This window comes from Brassica napus, chromosome C6 (genome assembly GCF_020379485.1).
Source record: "Brassica napus cultivar Da-Ae chromosome C6, Da-Ae, whole genome shotgun sequence".
Taxonomy (NCBI): Eukaryota; Viridiplantae; Streptophyta; class Magnoliopsida; order Brassicales; family Brassicaceae; genus Brassica; species Brassica napus.
Window position 1 is genome coordinate 8,660,011 of NC_063449.1, and position 25,125 is coordinate 8,685,135.

At 34.6% G+C, this 25,125-nt stretch overlaps 1 long non-coding RNA gene and 2 pseudogenes across 4 annotated transcripts; all 3 read right to left on the bottom strand.

Annotated features, from left to right (window-relative positions):
• Positions 1 to 566: 566 nt before the first annotated feature.
• LOC125575494 lies at positions 567 to 9,771 on the bottom strand (annotated as a pseudogene).
• A 6,085-nt stretch (positions 9,772 to 15,856) lies between these two features.
• Positions 15,857 to 20,183, bottom strand: LOC106402794. Of its 4 annotated transcripts, XR_001280833.3 has the most exons (4): positions 19,529 to 20,182; positions 19,325 to 19,433; positions 19,134 to 19,231; positions 15,857 to 19,036 (listed from the first exon to the last, which is right to left on the bottom strand). It is a non-coding gene; the product is annotated as an uncharacterized LOC106402794 (long non-coding RNA). The 4 variants fall into 4 exon arrangements; XR_007324866.1 differs by having other exon boundaries at positions 19,131 to 19,433; positions 19,529 to 20,183; XR_007324865.1 differs by having other exon boundaries at positions 19,134 to 19,397.
• Positions 20,184 to 20,610: 427 nt separating this feature from the next.
• LOC106402792 lies at positions 20,611 to 22,218 on the bottom strand (annotated as a pseudogene).
• Positions 22,219 to 25,125: the final 2,907 nt, after the last annotated feature.

Here is a 25,125-nt window from a genome sequence, read left to right on the forward strand (position 1 = left end):
AATCACTTATCGAGAGTCAATAGTAAACAAATCGAGAGCAGAAAACCTAATCCCCTTTCGTCATTATACAATCGATGTTGACTATTTGGTTTTGGTGATTTGTGTCAGCCGCAAAACTTAATTTTCTTTTGTGCATATGAAGTCTTAAAAATAACTAAAATAAGATGTAATATGTTAACTTTTCAACAACGATGATATATTTAAGAGACCAACATTTGTATTCATCATTTCATAATCGATAAAAAATTTAGTGTTGCAAAATGTTAAAATTATTTCATAAACAAACATTATTATAAGAACTCAGTCTGCATTCGGATTATCATCAAACAAACATTATTATAAGAACTCAGTCTGCATTCGGATTATCATCAGGTGGTTATTAAAGATAAGGTGAGAAGATGCTCGACGACTTCAGTGGGAGTGGTTAAAAGCTTTTAAAAAGTCTTAACAAAAATTTAACACAAGCGGACGTATATGTGAACATAATTGCAGCAATTTTTTAATCATCGGTATGTAATATAATTACAAATATTTCAGCTAGAAAGATAATAAACTAGGCATGGAACTTATTTTAGTTCATATCAATGGATCTTGTGTTAGATGTTTTTTTGTACTTTCATGGGTTTGCATTTATCTAAACATCGATGATAAAAACTATTCTCTAATAAAAAGAGCCTTTAATATGACTATAAGTCTATAAACCATGTATATATATATACATATTCAATCATGGATGTGTTGTTTTGCATAAACAATAATATATATTTTATAAGAATAAAACGATACTTTTTAAGAAAAATAAACCGATACTTTGTTTTCTATACACCAAATACCTCAAGAGGATGACTTCAAAATATTGTCATTTACAAAAAAAAACTTGATGTACAATTAATCATTGTTTGGTTTCTTAGTATTGTATATTTTTTCGAGTACATGATAACCAATTTATCATTTTGTTTTTTAAATTAAAAAATCATGGTAAATATTCTGAAAATCATTGTGCCCGCGTCAAACGGGCATGGACACCTAGTTATCAAACCTTAGATTACATGAGAGATGAGACTCTTGCTTACATAGACAGTATTTGGGATAGTGAAAGATAAGAGGAGATCAACGTTAATGTTCGAGAGTATATCTGTATAGGATTCAGATAGGAATGACATGGACCCCAATTTTATGGAGAAGAAGGTTACCGGACTTTCCATGGAACCCTACAATCATATGATTATCCTTGTGGACTACGAAACTTGATGTTGTACCAACTCCAAAGTCTGGAGAGGTTTGTCTGTTGGTCTTGAGCCTAAGCATGGTTATAGCTCCGGATATATTATCATAACTACCCTCCACTGATGTGACATATTCAAATGGATAGTTTAGCTCAAACTGCAAAATAAGAAAAATCGTTAAGTGTATAATTATAAGTTTGATCAAGTACTAGCTAGTAGCCTTAAGTATTGAATCAGTGACCTCTTTGACTCCAAATAGGTGGGTCTTGTTCCCATGATCATCTCCGAAGAACATTCGAGCATCTTTGTAACACATGAACTTGACAAAGCATATGGCATTGGAGCTTACTGTAAAATCGAGATACAGCGAAAACACAAGGCACAAAGTAATTCCAAAAACTCGTATATCTTTTATTAGAAATCCTTTACACAACTCGACAGGGATCGATTTCTAACACACCCAACTTGCTTGACTCAACACCTGTTGATCAAGTCTACCAATTCACTCAGTTATGAAACCCCAAAATCCTTTGTGTTTCTCTCTGAAAATTACAACGTAAAAGCTCTAACCCTAATCTTAGGTAAAACCACAATATATATTAAATAATCTTTTCTTATTATCTAATATAATATTTTCTATATTTTAGCATCACCAAATCTTCCAATTTGTGATCTAATAACATTCCTTTAATGCTTATTTCGTCAACTAAGCATATAAAAATATCACACATCATCGCATCTTGACGTTTCCTTTTTATTCTCCAAAACATGTGTCACACATTACTCTCCATGTGTAACACATGTACACGAAACAAAACTCCACCACTGCAGCAACCTATCAAGCTCCAAGTTCTTGAGCTTACATTTGAGTTTTACAACTCAAGCTCAATAACTTCTAGGCACAATATGCATCATACATCCAATCAAAGTGTTAACTTAAACTCCCCCTGAATCAAGTACCATCTCCCCCTGCTTGAGTGAAAAACTCTGTGAAAAACTTCATGATACTTGTTGGACCATCAAAACTTTCAATACCTCATAGGCCATCGAACTGGTTCTTCAAGTTTAGTATATTGATCAACCATTCGAGTGTATGACACATTGGTATGCTCGTGTGACACACCTTTCATAAATTTGGGATACAAATCATTCTTAGCTATCCATACATGTCCATACCTTCTAGGTTCCACATAACAAAGGTCCATCCTCCAAGCTCGCTCAATATGGTTTCTTCGAGAATAACAGAAAGCAACACTATGTCCAATCTTACCACAAAAGTGACAGCCATTCCTTCGCTTAGCAACAACTTTTATATCTTGTATCTTTGGAATCGCAATCTTTGATTGAGTTTCATCCTTTCGTGCACCTGAAACAGCTGGAACTGAGGGTTTTACAAACTTGATTTCTTCATTCTTGTCAACCGTGTGAGAACTAGTTCCATGATGACCTCACTTTCTACAGAACAAGCCTCCATTCCTACACGCTGTGTTTTGATTCTCTTTAGTCATTGTCACTGATCCTGATTTTTCTTCAACTTTTGGTTTGTCATCTGATTTTACTTCAGCTTTTATGAACCTTATTCCTCCAGCCTCGTCATAGTCTGTTGCAGTCCACTTTGTCTTCGATTTAAGTGTCTTCAAGCCATCTTCTTGCATCACCAACGGTTCTTCCCATCCAGATTGAACAACTGTCCATATATCTTCATCAGCTCCACGTAAGTTTGCTCTCATTCTCACTTTCCAATATCCATAATTCACATCATTATGCAGCAAAATATCGTGTGCCAAAATCGCCATATTCTCTTCTCAGGATCTCACCTTGGTTCGAAGAGCCCTCCCTCGTTTAGGTGTCCTGCTCTGATATCAATTGTAAAATCGAGATACAACGAAAACACAAGGCACAAAGTAATTCCAAGAACTCGTATATATTTTATTAGAAATCCTTTACACAATCTCTTACAGACTTGTTTGATCTGAATTACACAACTCAACACGAATCGATTTCTAACACACCTAACTTGCTTGACTCAACACCTGTTGATCAAGTCTACCAATTCACTCAGTTATGAAACCCCAAAACCCTTTGTGTTTCTCTCTGAGAATTACAACGTAAAATCTCTAACCCTAATATTAGGTAAAGCCACAATATATATTAAATAATCTTTTCCTATTATCTAATATAATATTTCCTATATTTTAGCATCACCAAATCTTCCAATTTGTGATCTAATAACATTCTTTTAATGTTTACTTCGTCAACCAAGCATATAAAAATATCACACATCATTTGACGTTTCTTTTTTATTCTCAGAAACATGTGTCACACATTACTCTCCATGCGTAACACATGTACACGAATCAAAACTCCACCACTGCAGCAACCTATCAAGCTCCAAGTTCTTGAGCTTACACTTACTCCAATGTATATCTTTCTGACACCATCAAAGCGACCATCCATCGTCCCAAAACGCTTATCCATCACCACATTTTGCTTCTAGTTTGTTTGCATCAGAAAACATAGGATAAAAATATGCTCCAATAGCCGTAAGAACAGAATCATCAGATCATCCATGGAACCCAACAAGAGCACAACCTTTGCTCTCGAATAAGATACCAAGATCTCCAAAACGTTCTGTAACGCCCCGACCGCCCACAGCTAATGGGCCACCCACGTCCGCTCTCTCGGCCCGTGGACCCCATCTTGTCTGACTGTCGGTCCGTTAATTTTTCCAAGGCTCGAAATCATTGTTTACTGACCCTGCAATCACCACCCGACCTTTTCCCGTGCTTTGGCCTCACTCGCACGCTATCGCGAATCACTTCCCGATAGGTCACCCATCCTTCCACTACTCCAGCTCAAGCACGCTTAACTCTGGAGTTCTTTCAGGATGTGCTCCGGAAAAGGTAAGTCAACTTTGGTGACATAGGTAGCCAAATCAATTCTCTTAAGCCTTTTCACATATCACAACTCGGGATGTTACAATTCACCCCCTCTCAAAGAACGCAACGTCCTCGTTGCGGCCCATGACAGGTCTCAAGACGCCTCTCAGGTCAGAACTGAGATGGCTAACCAGCTCTGATACCACTTGTAACGCCCCGACCGCCCACAGCTAATGGGCCACCCACGTCCGCTCTCTCGGCCCGTGGACCCCATCTTGTCTGACTGTCGGTCCGTTAATTTTTCCAAGGCTCGAAATCATTGTTTACTGACCCTGCAATCACCACCCGACCTTTTCCCGTGCTTTGGCCTCACTCGCACGCTATCGCGAATCACTTCCCGATAGGTCACTCATCCTTCCACTACTCCAGCTCAAGCACGCTTAACTCTGGAGTTCTTTCAGGATGTGCTCCGGAAAAGGTAAGTCAACTTTGGTGACATAGGTAGCCAAATCAATTCTCTTAAGCCTTTTCACATATCACAACTCGGGATGTTACACGTTCATTTCCAAATTTCTGAGAGATTCTCCCTTTGGATGTTTTGAAAGTCAATGATGTAATTTCATTGGAGTAAACTTTGTGAAATACGCACCAAGAGATTTTAAATTCTTCTCAACATATCCATGGAACCCAATGATCTTCATTCCATTTTTTGCAATTATAAACTTCGTACCCTTGTTGTATCCCATCCGTTTTGAAGTATTGGAGTTAGTCTTGAACTGAACATCATAGTTTCCCTCCACGGATACTAGGCATTCCTGGTCAACATGTCTAATTTCAAACTGCAAACAAGAAAATGAAGGTAAAATAAAGATGACACACACATAGCATTCAATAAAATGCTAGTGGAAATAAGGTAACAAAAATAGTATTTTTCATTATATCTATACGGATGAACGTCCTATTTCCCCACGAAAATTATCATATAGCACTAGATGTTCACCAAACTTTGACATCATTCAAAATCTTCCCAAACTAAAAGATACAGACTTATTTCTCTCCGAATCGATAGTTCAAAACTTATTTACCCATAAATAATGGTCTAAGCTGGTTTATTATTAACCAAATAATGTAACCAAATAAAACAAACAAATAAACTAATTTGAAACCAAACCGTAAAACAGTCCGGCCCGTCTATATTTCTTCTTCACCCGACTCTGTCTCTGTTTTACTGTCTCTGTTAGTAAAAGTTCACTTATCGAGTCTTATATGTGTTAATAATGGGTCATTGACTTCGCAGTAGAGAAATGCAAATATCACAGAAGTAAATGAAAGATGAACTTCTCGTTTGATAATCACTTCATTCTCTTCTTCTCCAATTGTAACTTCTCTATGAAGCTATCAACTATGGCAATGGAACTCAACCATAATAATTTCCATTTTCTCTCTTACGTTTTGGGTTGTCTCCCTTCTGATGGCCATCCACCACCGTCCAAATGTGATTCCTGTTACTCCCCGAGCAACTCTGATTCCTGTTACTCCCCGAGCAACTCGCTTCCATCCAAGCTCATCTCGATGTCCTCGATTCCATGACAAATGCAATCGCCGACGTCGCAAAGAGTCGCACCGTTCTTCGAACCCTTGGACGTAGACCTGATCACAAGGCAAGTGGCAGATTCGCTGATATCGACGCGTCATTGTCGGAATTGTTGGAGAATATAGCTCTTTGCGAACGACAAGGATGTAGAAGAGAAAGAGCTTAAGTGGAGGGAAGCTATGGATCAAGAAAAGACATAGTATAATGTTTATTAGTAGAGACTATGGTTTCTCAAAAAAAGAAAACATAGACTATGGCTGGCTGGTTGCATAGACGGGTGAAGAAGAAGACATAGACGGGTTGGTTTAATATTGGGTTTGATTAAAAAATTGTTTTTATGGTTTTACTGGTTAAAATTATTTGGTTAAATAATAAACCAGTTGAAACCATGGTTTATGGGTAATTAAGTTTTGAACTTTTGATTCGGGGAGAAATAAGTTATATCTTTTGGTTTGGGGAGATTTTGAATGAGGTCATAGTTCGGTGGACATTTGGTGCTATATGATAGTTCTTGTGGGGAAATAGAACGTTCACCCTATCTATACATACCACGGGCTCAAAACCTCCACCTGAGATAGAACCATGGACTGGCCCATCTTTCAGCTGTCCGTCCTTGACATATTCAAACTTAATGTACTGTATGCCTTTACGACCACCTCTTACATGTATCTTTGTTACACCTTCTGTTAGTGCAAAGATGACACCACAATAATGTAATGCAGAAGATAAATTAAAGAGACAATAGGATACAAGAAACTAACTATGCTTTATTAGAAATTGCCTAAACAATCTATTACAAAACTTGCTTATCAGCTTTACACAGTCTGTCAACAACTTAACAGCTGCTACTGACGGATTCCTAATCTACCCAACCCTGTCTCTCTCTGTCAAGTACTTCGGCAACTGTTTCAGCACGACCAAGACACTCTCAAGAGATTTTCTTTCTCTATAAGATCAGCCTCTGTGTCTCTGTCTCTTTACAGACGACCCGTAGCTATTTTATATTATTCTCCACGTTTCTGAAACCCTAGTCTCCAAGGCAACATGGATATGGACATCTTCCATAACATTAAGTGCAACTTTCCTTTTCTTGGAATGCACTTATTCCAATTCTTTTAAGTCATAAACTTGCTCCTCAAGTTTATTCTTCTTTCCATATCTCGAAGATACTCTCTTGCTCTCCAAGTCTACACGACTCCAGCTCAGCACTTTGACTCCACATGGTCTTCACCACTCAACACGACGTCTGCTTCAGCAACTACGTCAACGACTACTTCAGGGCGGACATCTTACATCTTCACCTTCGTGGTCGGATCCATCATCCCACTCCTTACCTCCATTACCGCCTTTCGCTTCCATTCTAGTAGGAGTTATCCATGTGAAATATGCACCAAGAGAATAGATATTTGATTGTTTGGATCCTTGAAACCCAGTTATCTTTTTCTCATGGACTGCTAGAGTAAACTTAGTACCCTTGTCATCATATTCCATCAGTTCAGAAATTCTTAAGTTGGTTTTGAACTGAAGTGCTTGAACCCCAGTTGACTTTGTGTAGTAGCCGTTGACAGACTCAAGATGTTCATGTTTTAGATGATTAATTTCAAACTGCAATTTTTTTAATAAAAGTATCACAAAACTAATATCTTCCAGATTATAAATTCGAACAAAACGGTTAGAAGAATAAAAAAAACAAATGGAGTGTATTTAGAAATGCTATTTTCAAAGTCATTATACCGTCTGTGTGAAACCCTTGTATGATTGACCATGGAATGACCCATTGTTGAGTTGTCCCTTCATTATATAGTCAAAACGTATGAATTGTATGCCATCAGATCCACCTCGTACATAGATCTTTGTTACATCATCATGGTTAAATCCGTCATCCCATATGTACCGGCCATTCTTGCTCCCTTCCGCCTCCAGCCTTTGGGTCATCTGGAATAGATTTGAAATCTCCACATATGGATAAGTAATTTCTAATGCTCATTAATATTCCAATACTTTAAGATTTTAAGGATATGAAACATGGATGTATATAAAAGCAAGTCGTGTCTAAGAAAAGAAATAGAGAGAGTTGACCTCAAATAGTCGTCGACGAGAGAGAGAGAGAGAGAGAGAGAGAGAGAGAGAGAGAGAGAGAGAGAGAGAGAGAGAGAGAGAGAGAGAGAGGGGATACATGCAACAAAGAAGTCAACAGCTAAGAGTCTTGTGTTCAATAACGGAACTAGTCTCCTCCTTGTTTGTAGGAAACAATTCTCCACTTTCCCTCGTTCCCATTTTGTAGGAAACAATGACTCCACTTTCTAATTCTTGTTATTTGCTTCTTGTACTCTCTATTTAAAGAAATGAAAAATACAAAAAGAGGTAGACTTATCTACCCAAAAGAAAACGTGTATTGTTGTGTGTTCTCTTGTGTTCATGTTTCTAGATCAACATTGATATCTCTTGGCAAGGGACCTATCAGTGGTATCAGAGCATGTTTTGTTTTTGATCCGGACCACTTCGTGGTATCAAAAACTTAATATTTTTCCCTTTCCTTGTTATCGACATTCTTCATGAATCAACGATTATCAAGAATCCCCGACGAACGGTCATTCCTCGGAATCAACGATCATCGAGATCTATCCAGCATTTTTTTTTTGATCCGGACCACTTTGTGGTATCAAAAAATCAGAATTTTATTTTCACCATTTTCTAGTCGGGTTTGTTGATTAAGTTCAACATCCTTTCTTTTGTACGGATTAAAATCTATCATTCTTCCATTGTTTTTTGTTTTCAAAAAAAAAAAAATCTTGTCATTTTATGTGTTTTCCTTTTCTATTCAATACCTTAAAGAAAAAAAAGTTCAAAAAAAAAAAGAAAGAAAAAAAGGGTTCAATAATGGTTAAGCTTCAAACTCTGAAGTTTAGCTTCGTTGAAAAGGGCATGAGCACTCTGATTTCTCGTGACGAACTCTCCTGTGGTCTTATAGCTAATATGAAACTAGTGCACGACACTCCAACCATCTTAGCAATGCCGGCTCCCCAAATAGTCAACTTAAGAAGAGTTTTCATGGCTTGAACCTTGAGGACAAGGTTCATTTTTACGGCGGAAGTATTGATAGGATACATGCAACAAAGAAGTCAACAGTTAAGAGTCTTGTGGCTTTTCTTTTATTTGTTTTAGTTGTTCAACAACGGGAACTAGTCTCCTCCTTGTTTGTAGGAAACAGTTCTCCACTTTCCCTCATTCCCATTTTGTAAGGAGTTAATGACTGCACTTTCTAATTCTTGTTATTTGCTTCTTGTACTCTCTATTTAAACTAGTAAATTTTCCGGGCTATGCCCGAGTTTTCGTATAAATTTTAATTTAGTTACTTTTCACCTATATATGTTTAGAAATTGTTTATATATGTTGCAATCAATTTTAAAATATCAATCTGGTAGCAAATTTACAATGGTTTGTATTTATTCATTATCCGGTGACTAATGAATTTAAATTAGAATTTAAAATTTGTTGTTTTTTAATTATTGAAAACCATATATATGATAAGTAATATGGATAAAAGTTAATTCTATTAAATATGATTTAAAAGTAATTTTATCTCATTTTAAACCAACAGTAAAATTTATAATTGATTTAAACTTTATTTTGACCTTAGAATAAATAATTTTTAATGTTAAAACCACTCAACTAAGTTTGTTTAGGGTAAAAACCCTCAAACTAAGTATTTAAAAAAAAACCCATAAACTAACTTTTTTTAATGAATTCACTACAAGAAAACAAGGCGAAATCCGACGAACTTCTGACGGAGTAGAAAATCGTAGGAATATCCCGAGGGATTTCCGACGCATATCCGACGAAAGGCTAATTATGCTAGTGGTCGGAAATTCGTCGGTATTTTTTGACGGCATTCCGACGAAATATGTGATTGTCGGGAATTTCTGACGGTAAAGCGACGGAATATCGAGGGATGTAAATAACCGTTACACGATAGTTCGCTAATTTGGGTTTCGTCGATAAGTCGTCGAAAATAAACGACAAATTTCCGAGGAATATTTTTGACCGTTGAAAATATTTTAAATTATTGAATATCCGACGAATTTCCGACAAACAATCAAAAAATTTCCGACGTAATTCCGACGACTTTTTGACCGTTTTATAGCCGTTTAAATTTTCAGGTTTCCGACGGAATTTCGACGACCCTTCCGTCGGAAGTGTCGGCATATTTTTCTATAAATACGAGCTCCCCTCACCTCATTCACCTCATTCACTCTTCATTGTCTCTTCACCCTCTTCACTCTCTTCATTCTACAAATTCGAAAAAATTATGTCTTCTTCAAATTATTTTCGTTCGTGGATGGATACACCTCATATGGATCCAAACACCAACTTACTTACGGAAGAATACGCAAAAGGCATTACCGAATTCATGACGTTTGTTCAACAACAACCAGAAGCAAATACCGGTATGTTAAGATGTCCTTGTTCTTCCTGCAAAAATAATAGGAGTTTAAAGGAATGGGATGTTTGGACTCATTTATATATGAAAGGGTTTATGCCGAATTATAAAGTTTGGTATCTTCATGGAGAAACTACTGGTAATGAATATGGTAGTAGTAGTAGTAGCGAACCTCAGACTGTGGATAGGTTAGAAGAACCTAGAACGGAAGTAGATTATGGTGTAGGTACCGAACAGATGGTAAATGATCATTATAGAGGGGAAGAACCCAATGTAGAAGCTAGGAGATTTTTTGATATGTTGGAAGCAAGAAAACAACCTTTGTACAAAGGATGTAGAGATGGTCATTCACCTTTATCATCTGCAACTCGATTGATGGGTATTAAGACAGATTATAATTTGGCTGAAGAATGCGTGGATGCGATTACTGATTTTGTTAAAGGTGTTCTGCCAGAGGATAATCTCGCACCGGGTTCATACTATGAGGTTCAGAAACTTGTAGCGGGTCTTAATTTACCGTATGAGGTGATAGATGTATGCATCGACAACTGCATGATATATTGGAGAGAGGATGAAAACCGGGATAACTGCAAATTTTGCGGAAAACCTCGTTATCAGGATATGAGTGGAAGAGTTCCGGTGCCATACAAAAGGATTTGGTATTTGCCTTTGACAGAAAGATTGAAGAGGCTTTATCAGTCTGAACGCACAGCCCAACCAATGAGATGGCATGCAGAACACTCCACAGACGATGGTCAGATTCGACATCCTTCAGATGCAAAAGCTTGGAAACATTTTCAATCAACATATCTAGAATTTGCGCATGAGAGAAGAAATGTCTATCTTGGATTATGTACCGATGGTTTCAACCCCTTTGGAAAGCATGGAAGACAATATTCTCAATGACCAGTAATTATGACACCGTACAATTTACCCCCAAGTTTGTGCATGCGACGAGAGTTTTTGTTTCTCTCCATTCTCGTTCCCGGGCCAGAGCATTCTAAGAGATCACTTGATGTGTTTCTTCAGCCACTGATATATGAGTTGCAACAACTATGGACGCATGGTGCTGAGACATACGATGTTTCGTGTAAAGAAAACTTTCAGATGCGGGCAGTACTTATGTGGACAATAAGTGATTTTCTAGCATATGGTATGTTATCTGGATGGACAACACATGGAAGGTTGTCATGTCCACATTTCCAAGATAGCACAGATGCTTTCCAACTAAAACACGGAAGGAAATCGTGTTGGTTTGACTGTCACAGAAGATTTCTACCACCCGATCATCCATATCGTAAGAGTAGGACTTTGTTTACGAAGAACAAGAAGGTCTTTGACAGTCCTCCTCTTGAAATTAATGGGGATGATTTGTTGAAACAGTTCAGAGATTTTGGTGCATCTAGGACGCCAGACGTAGGTGGACATGAACATGTTCCAGTCGATGCTGCTGGTTTACTTCACAACTGGCAAAAAAAAGTATCTTATGGGATCTTCCATACTGGAAGGATCATCTGTTGCGGCATAATTTAGATGTCATGCATATTGAGAAGAACTTTTTCGACAATCTGATGAACACGATCCTTAATGTCCAAGGTAAAACGAAGGATAATTTGAAAGCAAGACTGGATTTGGTCGATATTTGTGATCGGTCTGAACTTCACGTTGATGAGAACGGCAAGGCTCCTTTTCCCATATACCGGTTAAATGAAGCTGCGAAAGAGGAGTTCTTTGATTGGATTTCAGAGAGTGTCATATTTCCAGACGGTTATGCATTTAATTTGCGCAACTGCGTCGATAGAAGTGAAGGAAAGTTTATTGGCTTGAAGAGTCACGATTGTCATGTAATGATGCAGCGCCTCCTTCCGTTTGCCTTTTCAAGATTTTTACCACAAAATATTCATGAAGCAGTCGCAGGTATTTTTTATATTTTAACCTTTTTAGTTGGTTGTCATGTTCATTTATTATTCTTATTAACGTACTTATAATGGAATTTGTTTTATTTATATGTATGCAGGGATAAGTGATTTCTTCCGCGATTTATGCACGAGATCAGTCACTGAAGAGGGTATCCAAAATTTGAAGGATAACATAGTTGTGATCTAATGCAACCTTGAGATGATATTTCCTCCTTCATTTTTTGATGTCATGAAACATCTTGCTATTCATCTCGCAAGAGAATTGGAACTTGGTGGTCATGTGCAGTATAGATGGATGTATCTTTTGAGCGTTACATGTTTCACCTGAAGAAGAAAGTCAAAATTTTGAGCAAGGTTGAAGGATCTATCATCGCACAGGTGATCAACGAAGAAACTTCAAAATTTGCTGAAAATTACTTTCCATCAGAAGTGCAGACAAAGAACCGAAGACCTGCTCGACGTGATGACGGAGGGGAAAGAGCAATGTATTATGTTTACGTCCCGAACATCTTCATGGATATTGGACGACTTAGTGGAAAATTAAAGAACCGCAGACTTACTGAGAGGGAGCACGCTCATTTGCACACATATTTGCTTACCAACTGTGAAGACATTCTACAATATGAGAGGTAAATACTTTTATTTCATTAATAAGATTATATTAATAAGTTGGATTTTAGATTAATGACATGATATTTTTTTTACAGGATTTATATGGCAGAGATGCGGTTCACTTACAGACACGCAACAGAAGAGGAGCTTGAACAACTCAAGCTGAAAGAATTTGTTGGATGGCTTCTTAATTATGTAAGTGTGTGCAAGAAATTAGTTATTTAATGCAGTAACATATCACCGATAATGCACTAATTAACATGCTTCATATATATAGGTGAGGGAAGGTGTGGCTAGAGGTGAAATATTTGATGATTGGATATACGAATTTGTGTGTGGACCAAACTATGTGGTGAAGTCATATCCGAAATATTGTACTCGGGGATATGCATTCGCAATTCATAAGGAAGGTCGTTCTAGGACAACTTATGATGCTGGTGTTTCGTTTTCATCTAGTGACGATGTGTACTATGGAAACATAAAAGAAATTTAGGAAATCCAGTATCCCGGTATGGTTGGATTGCGGTGCACTGTATTCTACTGTGATTGGTATGATAACACTCCAGATCGAGGTGTGAAAACCGACGCATTTGGTGTTACATCAGTACATTCGCGAAGGAAACTACAATATTATGATCCTTTCATTCTTGGTTCGCAAGCTGATCAGGTATGTCAATTTATTCATAATAGTTAATCAATATAATTATCACTTCACATATTACTTGCTGATAACAAAATTTAAATTATAGGTTTGCTACATCAGATACCCTCGGGTTACGTACAGAGACGATCCTTGGATCGTTGTTATGTCAATCAATCCAAGAGGACGAGTACATGAAAGTTCTGATAATGACCCATTGCAACCAAACTCTACCAGCAACGTAAACCCAGTTGAAGATTTAGCAAATTGTGAACTCGTCGTCGATTTAACCAAATTTGGTGATGATGCTATTGTGCACTCCGAGTCAGAGGCTCAGGTTGGAGAGTTTGACGAAGATTCTGATTCTGATTCTTCGGAATCAAGTGATTCTGAGTAGATTTGTGTAATCGTATATGTATTTTTTATAAGTTATTTATGTTTTTTCATTTATGTTAAATTGGAAAACTAGTAATTGTAGTGTCTCTTATAAATTATTGGAGTTTTTTTATAGAATGTTGTTCCAAATCCAAAATAAATATAACTGTAATTTTCTAAAAATATATCGGAGTTATTTCATTTAATAAATTTTGCTGTCTAGGAAATAGATTTCTTTAAAAACGCGTCCGAATTCCGTAGGAATATTCCGACGAAATTCCTACGACTGAAAACTTTGTGGTTTCGTTTTAAGATTTAGCCATCCGTCGGAAATTCATTGGAATATTCCGACGGAATTACGACGCCTACAAAAACTTGTTTAGAGGTTTGGGTATCCGCCGGAATTGCATCGAAGTTTACCGACGAATTTCTGAGGAACAACTATATCGCGTCGGAAATCCGTCGGAAAATCCCCACTGATTTCCGACGGAAGTTGATTTTTGAAACCAAAATATCAAAATAAATGTGTGAATAGATACCGAAAATGTCTGAGTAACACATACTAAGATGTTCAGTTACAATAGTTTTAACTATTTCGATGTAAAAAATTATTTACCAAAATTTATCACCGTATACTTAACTTCTCCTGTAAACAGTTATATACTTAAACAAACATGTTGCGGTTATCTAATTTAACAATATTATTTTTGTGTTATATCGATTTCTATAAATATTTTTTTCATGAAATCCCTACAAATCATATAATTATTATCAAAGATTAGTAATATTGATCATCAAAATAAATATTGAAACCACAAATCTTGAGCCGTCGGAAATCTGTAGGTTTATTCCGACGAATATCCCACAACCAACGCACCAACCAGTCAGAAATCATACAGGGAATATGCTCTATCCGTCGGAAATCCGTCGGAAAATTGCTCTATCCGTCGCAAATCCGTCGGATTATTCCGACGAATATCCGACAACCCACACACCAACCAATCAGAAATCATGCAGGGAATATGCTCAATCCGTCGGAAAATTGCTATATCCGACGGATTTCCGACGGATAGAGCATATTCCCTGCCTTGTGACTTGAACATTCACATTTCTCTACATATTCTGACAGATTTCTGATAGAATCGTTTTTTTCGTCGGAAATCTGTCGGAAAATTTCACTTACCCGCGAAAGCGAACCGCCAAAAATATTCGCGCACCGACAAAAGCGGATTCCGACGGAATTCCGATGACTCTCGTTCCGTTGGTTTTATTAAATATAAAGCGTTTCTCCTTCCTTCTTCCTCATTTATCCTCTCTCTCTCTAAAATCTCTTCGATTTTCCCCGCAAATCTCTCTCTCTCTCCGGCGATTCTTAACCAAAATCTCCCAAATCTCTTCCACAATCATGTAAGTCATATACATCCTCATCTATACTGATTTATTTAGGTTTTGGATGTTAGATTTGTGGATTTTTATGTTTTGATTGTTAGATATGTGGATTTTAATGTTTTGAATGTTAGATTTTGTTGGATAGGATGAACAGAATGAGTTTTTGTTGTTAAGTTGTTGTTATATATGATTTGAAAGTAAATTTTTGGTTTGTTATGTTAATTTGTTGTTTTTGAAATTTATAAAGGTTAAATTGCTTTCTAAAATGTTTTTTTTTGTTGAATTTCTGTATAACAAACGTTTTTAATATATATTTATGTTATCTTATTTAAAAACGTTTTTAATAAATAAAAATAAATATAGCATATTTATAATATTCTGAAAACGTTTTTAATACATATATTTATTGTGTTATCATATACTAAAAACGTTTTTAATATATATATATATATATATAAACGATTTTATATTTATTATATATTAAAAAAAATTTAAATATATATATATATATATATATATTTATGTTAGCATATATTAAAAATGTTTTTAATAAATAAAATAAATATAGCATATTTATGATATTCTGAAAACGTTTTTAATACATATATTTATTGTGTTATCATATATTAAAAACGTTTTTATATCTATTATATATTAAAACGTTTTAAATATATATATATGTTAGCATATATTAAAAATGTTTTTTACATATAAACCATTTTTTTAATATATTTATTATTTATCTAACTAATGATATTTTCTTTCTTATGGCCGATGATGCTTCCCCTCCGGTTAGGCTGCGTCGTCCTAGAGCACAAGGTCGATCACATTCGGGGAGTAATTCTCATGCATCAGCATCTTCGCAGGAGCAAAATTCTATTCCTATTGCTCCAGCTCGAGATATAGTTCCAGCTGCTCCACCTGAGCCGGGTGTCATGAGTGTTGAACTGTTGGTTCAACAACCCGGTCGACATCATCTCCCAATGCTCCATCCCCGACCCGAGGGACACACTACATGGTTTGTTTATTTATTTATTTATTTATTTTTCATTGAATTTTGTAACACATAATCTTTTTTTTTTGAAGGTTCACCAAGTCGCACAATGGCATTAGCAAGAGCATTAACCAGATGATGTATTCCATGCTGAAGACTGGCTATAAGACCTATAGCAAAGTCCCATTAGATGAACGCAAGTTGTGGTTTCGTCAGTTTGCGGTATATTTCTCTAAATTTTGTTTCATTTTTTTATTTTAGTTTTCTATTATATTTCAACTAATTATATGTTTTTCAGCAAGAAATTAATTGGCCATCCGGGGATACGGAAGTCATCCGTAAGGCGTTCCACAGAAAGGCCATGGAGATTTACGGGAATCAGATTTATGAGTGGAAACAGCTATGGTGTACGGGCAAGAAACCGAAGTTTATCAACTCGAAGGTTTGGCAAGACTTAGAGGTGCATTGGTCGAAGCAGGAGACTGAAGAGCAATCAACCAAGAACTCCCAGAACCGCTTGAGCGACCGTGGTGGACTAGGTGTTTATGTCCACAACCTCGGTGCTTGCAGTATGTCCTCTAAGGAGGATCAACTTGTAAGTTTTATATATTTTTTTCTTTTTATATATATCTATTAATTAAATTTCCTTTAGGTTGCGGCAAATGACGGTGATCCCGTCGATTATCTCGATGTCATGAGGGGTGCGTACACTAACAAGAAGACTGGGGAAATTCAGAATCCCCTTATCAGGGATGTCATAGACTTGGTAGAATCCCAGAAACAAGAATATCTAGCTTCTCAACCCCTCTCCGATGACGGTTCTTCGGCTTCAACCAACTTGTCCCGAGTTCGAGTTAATGAAATGGTAGAAGAGGTAATTTTTAGATTTCTCATTTCATTAATATAAAATTTCATTTATATTTTAGTTAACTAATATATTTAATTTAATTTATAGGCTGTTCCAAATAAGAAAGGTCGTTTAGTCGGGTTGGCTCGTCGTGCCTCTTCATGTCCTTCTTCTTCACAAACTTCGTATGTTGATCCGATGATTATGGATGAGCTGCAGAAAAAGGATGATCGGATTGTAGCGTTGGAGTCTCAAAACGCTACAATTCTTGCACAGATGGCCCAACAGGATGCTCAAATAGCAGAACATAAAGCTGAAGTGGCGGAGGCTAAGAGGATGAACTTAGACATTATGGAGAAGATGAAGCGACTATTTCCTGCAGAATTTTCAGATTAGAAACTTTTATATGATGTTTTTAATTATGTAAAACTTAATTTCTATAATATTAGTTTGCTGTTTCAATTTTTAATCGATTTGATTATCTAAAATGAAAATATCTGAAATTATTTTAAAATAAATAAAATAATTTAGAAAATAATAATAATTTTTAATATTAAAATCGAACATTTTCGTCGGATATTTGTCAGACGTTTCCGACGACCAAATCCGTTGAATTACTCTGCAACGACATTTCCGACGAATAGTTCTTCGGAATTGACCGACGGAAACAGAGCGTCGGAATTTACCGACGAAATTAAGGAGTCGGAAATTTCCGATGGAAAATGTCGTCGGTAATTTTCGACAGATAGTTCTCGTCGGTTCTCTCTCACATCGACAATTCCGACAATATTTGTTGGTCGGAACATTTTCCGACAAATTACCGACAACGTCTTACCAACGAAGTGTTTTGTCTGTATTCCGTCGGATATTTTTGGCCGTCGTAATCTGTCGGAAAGTCGTTAGAAATTTTGACAGATTTCCGACGAATATTTGTTTTCTGATGAATCCATACCGACGACCAGTTTCGTCGGAATTTCTTCGGAATAGCCGTTTTCCCGATGAAATTCCGACGAATATGGTCGTCGGAATTAGCATGTTTTCTTGTAGTGATTAAACCCTAGCAGTAGCAGGTCATAATTACCATTGCTACCGCTAAATCTTTAGTTTATGGGTTTTTACATTACGTAAACATAGTTGAAGGGTTTTACCTTTAAAAAAATCAAAAAACAGAATTTTATAATATTATCTAGAAATTAGTAACTTAAATTTTTAAAATTAGCATTTTAAATTTGTTTGTAAATATATGAGTTTGATGTGTGTTTTAACATCAACATTATATATGTATAAATTTAAAATGTAAAACCCAGAAAATATAATAAAAATTATCTAAAGAATTATTATTACATTTTCATTAGATAAATATAATTTTTATTATATTTTCTTGTTTTTTACAGTTTTAATCTTTAGTAATTTTATCACAGGTAAATCTTTAGATAGTTTTATTAAAGTTTTATAAATTTATATTTGAGATTTGGTATGTTATAACGATATTATTATATATTTTAGACATGGACCAATAAAATAAATTGCTAAAACAATAGATTATCCCAAGAAAATGAACATCACGACTGGGCTTTAGTTAAACAAAAACTTTGGTCCACTATGTCGACTAATAAATAAAATCATCATGTATAGTTATAGTTAGGTAGGACCAAATGTATTATTTAAATGAAAGGGTGTAACAACTTTTTTTAAGTAGATTTTTTAGGACTCCTCCCTATTAACTATTTAATAGTATATATATCTTGAGAATGACAATGTTGTGAGCATAAAAAGCTCATGAAGGCCACATCGGTCTCTTGTGATCAAGTAATCAACTCATGTGCAATTATCAGACTGCAAATGAAATTTAAATGTGAAACAGGTTTCAGTATAGCTAGCAGGTCATTAAGAAAGAAAAAAGAACCTACATTATTTTTGAGCTGGATGATTGTTGCTTTTGAAAGAAAACAAAATCTGAAGTTGGTGTAATTCACTATTCACTAAGCATCTCTATTAAAACGAAACCAAGAACTGGGGAGGGTATTTTCATTGCATAACGTCTTACCTTTGAGAATATATATGTTTTATGTCAGTGACGTGCAGTTAACATACATTATTTCTACCCAAGGCAAGCCTTCCTGAAAGAATTTATAAATGGAAATCACCCTTTCATGATAGATAGAAGATGCTCACATGAATCACAAGTCCTGAAGATATAGACACAATACTGACTACCTGTTTGGCCAGTGCTCAACTTGTAGTCTTACTTTCTCCATCGAAAATGACTTTTCAATTCCAAGGCAGCCACATAAGTAAAAGCTCCCAGCCTTGTTCTGTTTCATGAAATCTTTTACAAACTCTAAACACGTAGTTGTTAATCCGCACGGCAAACAATAGTTGATGGTCAAGATACTCCAAACATTTACCATATGTAATAATGATAACTGGGAGCTTTTAAACTTCGCATGGAATATGATCCCCAGTTTCGTTTTCACGCATCTGCCAATTAGGTTGTCCGCCGAAACTTTTCAAGATCTGAAATATTGAAAATGAAATGAAATGTCATATCTTTCCTTCAAACTTGTAAGATTTCATAGTATCAAATAATTATAAAATATATGTACACCTACCTCAATTTTCCATTCCCGGCTTCATAGCAATGGTTCACCATCGTATCTGTTGGAGCTAAGATGTAAACGGCTCAAATCAAAATCTTCAGAGGTCTCTATGGCTGGATCTTTCCATAGGCATTGACGCTTACCAATAAATCTCATGCGATTAGCTTGCTTCTGCTTCAATTATTTCAGTTCATAATCTTATGACGGTTAGCAATCCTTGCCAGAAAGGATAGATAAAACACCAAATAACACCAAAACCCCATAAAGGGGATTAGTTTTTTTGTCTGCAATTGAAAAAAAAAATTGAAGGTTCGGAGAAGGCAAAGTGAACTGAAGAGACGACCAAATTTGAGTTTCGAAATCAGGAAGTGGGTTTTGATGCATAAATAGTGTCACCATGGAAGTGGTGAGCAAGGAATATATTGAGGTGAAACCAAGAATAAAAGAATACAGTATATAGCAATATATGAGAAGCTGAAGCGTGAGTTATCATGGAGATGTTACTGTGTTTAAAGGATGATTAATTGAAAGAGGAGGAGAGAAGTCGTAAATAGGAGTGGAGAAGTCGTGCTCGATATACAAAATCTGTACGAAAAAGATGACTGCTGGCGTGGTGTTGATGATGATGTGGATCATTAGAGCTGTATGATTGGTTGATTTAATTGGCTGACGTGGATAGCTTAGAATTTGAGTATTAGTACCTTTTAGTATTGTAAGATAAATGAAAAAGACAAAAAGAGGTAGACTTATCTACCCAAAAGAAAACGTGTATTGTTGTGTGTTCTCTTGTGTTCATGTTTCTAGATCAACATTGATATCTCTTGGCAAGGGACCTATCAGAGAGAGAGAGAGAGAGAGAGAGAGGGCAGTGATCTATAAGTTATTGAATGAAGGATGTAGCATTCACACCAAAAAAAAAAAGTTAATCAATGAAGGTGCCATTTATATACAAGTTTTGCCTACTGCAGATTTATTATATAAAAGTACAAGCAAATTTGTTTATATATATGTCGTTATTAGTTAGTTTGAACGGATCCAGAAATAGTATGAAAGGCAGTAGTCTACAATCTACTGTAAAAAAATTCAAGTGCTAGTAAGTTAAGTTCATCAAACCAACATTAAATCAAATACCTTACTGCAGTTTATACAACTTGCAAACGATGGAATTTGTGAAAGCCACACCAAAACAAACATGAAAGATGATGACATAGTAAATTAGTACAGACTCAAAACAACATTAAACCAAACGGAAGAAGAGCATATGTAGCTTTTTCCAATTAGTATCAAATTAGCAGGAGAAATCGGTGCAAAATAAGCTCCTAGAGAGCGAAGGTTTTTGTCAGAAGATCCATGAAACCCAATGATCTTCTTTCCTTTGACTTCAAGCTTGAACGTAGTGCCAAGGTTGTATCCCATTAGTGCAGAAGTCCCGATGTTGGTTTTGATCACAAGGCCTTGTATCACACCCTCGTCGTAGTAACACTTGATAGATACGATATGTTCGTCAATGGTATGGTTTAGATCAAACTGAAAGAAAAAAAAGCATTCAGAATTATTGATGAACATATAATATAAGCCATTTATATAGAATTGCTAACAGTAACCAAGTCTAAACCGGATCTAACCAGAAGCTAAACACATCGAATCATTCGTACATATTGAACTTGTAACCCTAATAAACTAAGAAAGTCAAAATGTAAGATACCACATGAGATCTAAGTATCTAACAAACTCAAAGATCAAGCAAACTTTTGATGAACCGACTAATGAGATCATGTGGAAGAGAGTTTGAAGACGTACCGACTCAGTGAAACTCTGACCCGAGCCACCGTGGATTGATCCAGCTTTAGGTTCTTCGTTCTTGATATAGTCGAATTTGATGGACTCTATGCCTTCACAGCCCTCTCTTATATAGATCTGTGATATACCTTCATGGTGGCCATCATCCCATTCCGTGCGCCTCCTCCAGTGCCGCCTTTAGCTAACAGCTTCTGAGCCATCGTGAGTCGATTTTATTCTGATAATGTGATGCGTGTTACTTTTCTTGAATCAGATGTGCATCTTTAAGTTGATTTGATGGATAATAACGCGCAAAGTTAGATCTGTACGGGCCATGTTTTCATCGGCCTTGGGTCTCTTATTTATAAAGACAATAAGGACATGATTAACCCCGTCTATTAGCCAGGGTTCTTAATTTATCATTTGATATTTTTTGTTTTTTTTACACTTTTCGGCTAAGAGACGGTTCTTATATCTCTTATTTAAGAGACGGTTCTTAGCTTTTCTTAGTTAAAATCTAAAAAAGCTAAGAAACGTCTCTTAACCGAACCTAAAAGTCCCAGTTAAAAAACTAAGGTCAATCATGGTCTATTGTTTTTTGTGGCAATAGTGACGTGGCATTAGTTAGGGTGTCTTTCTTTCATATATCAAAGTCATTACCATGATTATTATTCTTTTATGGACTGATAGAGCTCAGCAATGGTTACTACTCTTTTATGGACTGATCCAGCTAGGGATGGGCACAGAGCAAATACTAGCAGAATTTTCAGTATTTGTGATTTGCTCCGTACGTTACGGATATCTAATTTTTGATTTGCTTTGCTTCGACAAAATACAGATATCCGAAAATATATAAATACGGGTAGATATTTATGAATACTAACATATATTTCATATGTTTTGCTTTATACAAATAATCTAGAAAATTTGATACAAGTTTTTTAAAAATATTTGTTTACATGATATATAAAATTAAAATTAAAAGAAGTAGTGAAACTACATGTTTTGTAAATTTTAAACTTGGTTAACAATAATAATAATACCAAATTTAAGAGATTTTTTTCTTATTTTTTTCTAATTTAGTACTTCTATAAGTAATAACTTGAATATAATTTACTAAATCATATGTTAGAATAATAATTATATAAACTTATACATTTAAACCTTCGAATATAATCAAGATATACATGTATTTATATGTATGTCGGAGCAGAGCGGATATACACTTCTAAAATTTTCAGTATTTGTGATTTGTTTTGATTTTAACGGATATTGATATTAAGTATTTGCTTCGCTTTGAAAATTTACGGATATTCAAAAAATTTGGATTGAATCAAAATGAATAATGAATCGAATCAAAATCAAAGGATAAAATATCCAGCCCTGGATAGAGCTCATCAATGGTTAGAGACTATGTGAGTTATTAAAATATGAAAATATTTACATTTAAAAAAAAATTAAACAAATGATTTTCTAAAAAAAAAATTATTTTTATATATTTGAATGATAAAAATTCTACAAAAAAAACTACGGGTTTGAATGGTTGAAATTGTGGTTTTATATTTTTTTGCTCTAAGATTTTGACTTTAGATTTTTAGATGTGGCTTTAAATTTTATTGATGTGGAATTTTTTTCCAAAGCACTGACTTAAAACTTTAGATAAACTGAGAGTTAACACATATCTGTTTATAATGTTTTGGTTGTAGATTCAATTTTTAAAGAAAAGTACCCGTTTGATCAAAAAAAAAAAAAAAAAAAAGTACCTTAAGATAGTCCTAAATTTTTTTTATCACAAATATAGCACACATGTCAAAATTTATCACAATTTCAGATTATTTTCATTTAATTAATCTTACGTTAAATGAGAACATATTAGTATATCTTACAATTTTTTAATCTGCCTAAAATATGTCAAATTTGCCAAACGGAGATAGTAGCTAATACAAAACTCAGCAATAGACATGATTTTAGGTACCATCAAAATCTCTTTTTGTTAAAAAGTCTTTATTGCATGGAAGAACTTCCATTGTGGCATTGGGATTGGGATGATTTTTGTGTGGTGTCGGAATGATTTTTCTTCAAAACCATTGAAGTTCACCAATGAAACTGCAAATTAATTTGACTCTAATGAAACTGCAAATCACCACAAATTTAGTATAATTACGTTTCCACGTAACTACAGAAAAACATAATTTACAAAATTTAATACATTAGCATACCAAATACTCTATCTATCCGTTTCACTTTAATTATCTTTTAGATTTGGTCACGGAGATTAAGAAACATTTAACTTTATTTATTTATTAAATAAATACATTATTACTAATACATTTAACCATATTTCAACCAATAAAAAATAGATTGAAATATAAAATCAATAAATTTTGCATTGAAATTATAAAATGACATTTATTTTAAAACGAAAATTTACTCTACATCGACAACTAAGTTGAAACGGAGAGAGTACAATAATACATATTATTTATCACACTAAATATTAATTATTCTATTTTATGATATAAATAAGTTAGAATTTATTAAATAAACAAAATTTGTAGAAAGAAGCAATATTATACTATTCTAAATCTTTTATTAATTTTAAAAAAATATCATACTATTTTAAATCTTTTAATTTTAGTAATATAATTTTTTTTGTTTTTAACTTATAATTATTATAAATAATAAATTGATAGTCGACAAATTAATTAAGAAAAAAATATATATTAAATTGTAAATAAACACTAAACATAAAGTTACAAAACTAATGCCAAATTAACAAGGACAAAATCTAAAATGCGAAACAATATTTTAGAGACATAATACAAATTCAAAAAACAATGTTTATATCTTAACTGTCTATTATAGTATTATATTTAAGTTATAATTAAGAAAAACAACTATCAAAATTTAAAATCTTAAATTTAATAATGTAATGAAAAAGGATATATTTACTGTAAAATTTAGTGTCGTGATTGAAGATGGAAAATGAAAATGTACTACAAAAATACTAAAATATGTGTTATTTTAAGATTATATTTTGTTTTATGATTGGAATTGCTTTAAGTTGAAAGTTTTTTTCTGACTCACAGTCGCTGATGTTAGGGGTAGGCACAAGCGTTTTCGGTATACTTAGTATTTGGCTGACTTGTACGAGTCATAAAATTTTGTACTTATACTTGGTTGGTTTGTTAAAAACGAATACTTATAATTTAAAGCATTTGCTAAAAAATGATAGACTTGCAAATTACTTGCCTTGTTTTATTACTTGTTACTTTTAATTTATTTGCAAGTTATTTGATAAATATTGGTAAGTTATTTGATAATTCGTTAGAATTCAAAACTAAATAATTTTATTATTTATAAATATTATCTCCTTGTTTTTTTAATGTTTTAGTCAATTCGGAAAACATAATATATAAGAAAGAGAAAACTCCAAAATATTTATATAAATATATCACTTATGTTTGATTCACTTATGGAAATGGAAAATATATATTTGTTCATTACCATAAACGAGTAACAAGGCAAACAACGCCAAGTAGTTACTTTTATTTAAATATTTGATATTTGTCTTTTACTCGTGAGTAATTTAAATAGATTACTTGATACTCGACTTGTTATCAAATCAAATATCTCACTTTACGGATCACTTACCGACCAAGTAACGAGTACGAGGCAAGTAACAAGTAATTGTGTCCACCCTAGCTAATGTGGTGGTTGATGATCTTGAAGTAGCTCAAAATGTCAAGCTTTGACTCTCCACTGTATGTCTTTATCTATAATTCTTGGGACTTTCTTGGCAGTTGGGTAAATTCTGCTTTGTTAGGATA